Genomic DNA, 2,495 nt, shown 5'->3' with positions numbered 1-2,495 from the left:
CTCACTCTGTAGACCAGGCTGGCCTCGAACTCAGAAATCTGCCTACCTCTGCCTCCCAAGTGCTGGGATTAAAGGCGTGCACCACCACCACCCGGCTCTATTTAACTATTTTTATTTTATGTGCATTGGTGTTTTGCCTGCATGTATATCTATCTATGTGAGGGTTTCAGAAACCCTGGAACAGGAGGTAAAGACAGGTGTGAACTGAACCCAGGTCCTCTGGAAGAGCAGTCAGTGCTCTTAACCAGTAAGCCACCTCTCCAGCCCTTAAAGCATCATCTTTCTTTAGAAAACAAACTAAACTGGGTGTGGTGGTGCATACCTTCAATCCCAGCACTCGGGAGGCAGAGATATGCAGATTTCTGTGAGTTCAAGGACAGCCTGGTCTTCAGAGTTAGTTGTAGTACAACACTGAGAAAATCTGTCTTAAAAATAAGTAAGTAAAGCCAGGCGTGGTGGCGCACACCTTTAATCCCAGCACTCGGGAGGCAGAGGCCGGAGGATTTCTGAGTTTGAGGCCAGCCTGGTCTACAGAGTGAGTTCCAGGACAGCCAGGACTACACAGAGAAACCCTGTCTCGAAAAACCAAAATAAAATAAATAAATAAATAAATAAATAAATGAGACAATAGTAGTTGCTTGTTGGCCTTTGGTTTAATGTCAAAAGAGGATAACAATTCTAATTGGAATCGGGATCCTGGTAGGTAAATGCACATAATTCTCTCCACAGTCTATTTTTATGGCCTAACCAATAAAAGAGGCTTAGGAAGAGCTCAGCACTCAGCATGATGGCACACTGCTCTCATCCCAGCACACACAGGGCAGAGGCAAGAGAATCAGGAGTTCAAGGTTAGCTTGTGCTTTATAGTTGCACAAAGGTGTTTTTAATTAATAGTACTACTACTACTACTACTAATAATAATAATAGTTAAAAAACACAGTCTGCTCACAGTTCAAGTGGCTCACTACAGACCACATACTGAACAGCTCTTGGGACCTGTGGAGATTTGAATATGCTTAGCCCAGGGAGTGGCATGATTAGGAGATGTGACCTGGTAGGAGGAAGTGTGTCACTGTGGGGGTGGCTTTGAGGCCCTTCTCCTGGCTACCTAGAAGACAGGCTGCCTTTGTGTCAGGATGTGGAACTCTCATTTCCTTCTCCAGCACCATGCCTGCCTGGGCACTGCCATGTTCTCACCTCGATGATACTGGACTGAACCTCTGAACCTGTAAGCCAGCCCCAAGTAAATGTCCTTTATAAGAGTTGCCTCGGTCATGATGTTTCTTCACAGCAATGGAAACTCTAACTAAAGACAGGAGTCATCTATTTAATATACATCAATTGACTGTGTCTTATGGATGGACTGTATACAGCAAACATAACAAACGGCATAGACTACATGGTCTTGTATTTCTTGGGTCTTGAGAAAGGGCAAAAGCAGAAGGGAAACTTAGCTAGGTTGACTTATAATCCTACCACCCAGGAAGCTGAGGCACAGTTTAAGCTCAGACTAGACAGCTAGACTCTGTTTCAAACAATAAACAAAAAATAACAACAACAACAACAAAACAAGATTTATAGTGGCACATGCCTTTAATCCCAGTACTCAGAAGGTAGAGGCATGAGGATGCCTGTGAGTTTGAGGCCAGCCTGGTCTACAGAGCTACTAGCTAGTTCCAGGACAGCCAGGACTACACAGAAAAACCCTATCTCAAAAAAAACAAAACAAAACAAAACAAAACAAAAAACAACCAAACAAACTAAATAAAGTAAAATAGTACTAGAGAGATGGCTCAGCCATTAAAGGCGGGTCTCATAACCAAACATCACAGTCTAAAATAAACCAGGAGTGGAAAACTCCAGTAGTTCCAGCCAGCACTGTGGAGGCTGGAGGTGCAGGAGTTCAAAGCTAGCTTCAGATTCACAGTGATTTTTTTTAAAGCCCCCCCCCCAATCAATAAAAAGGTATGCAACTGGGAGTAGGGAATAGGGGGATGTCTCAAGTGATGTCATTTGATGGTTTGCTTGATAAAGGGTCTCTGTATCCCAGGGCGGCCTAAAACTGTGTTGTTGAGAATCACCTTTAAGCTCTGACTCCCCTGTATTTAGCTCTCTAGTGCTAGGATCTAAGACTAACACAGTGTTCTAATGCTGCCACCCTTTGATACAGTAGTTCATGTTGTGGTGACCCCCAGTCATAAAATTTTCATTCTTTTTTTTTGGTTTGGTTCGTGTCTGTTAGGTTGGTTTGATCTGATATGGCTTGGTATTTCAAGACAAGGTTTCTCTGTGTAGCCCTAACTTTCCTGGGACTCACTCTGTAGTCGAGGGTGGCTTTGAATTCCGAGATCTGCCTGCCTCTGCCTTCAGAGCAAGCTTTGGGATTAAAGAGCCAACACTGACCTGCCCATAACTTTATTTATTTATTTATTTATTTTTGGTTTTTCGAGACAGGGTTTCTCTGTATATCCCTGGCTGTCCTGGAACTCACTCTG

Source organism: Mus pahari, chromosome 1 (genome assembly GCF_900095145.1).
Source record: "Mus pahari chromosome 1, PAHARI_EIJ_v1.1, whole genome shotgun sequence".
NCBI lineage: Eukaryota > Metazoa > Chordata > Mammalia > Rodentia > Muridae > Mus > Mus pahari.
The sequence above is the reverse complement of the archived record's forward strand: the minus strand, read 5'-3'. Positions refer to the sequence as shown.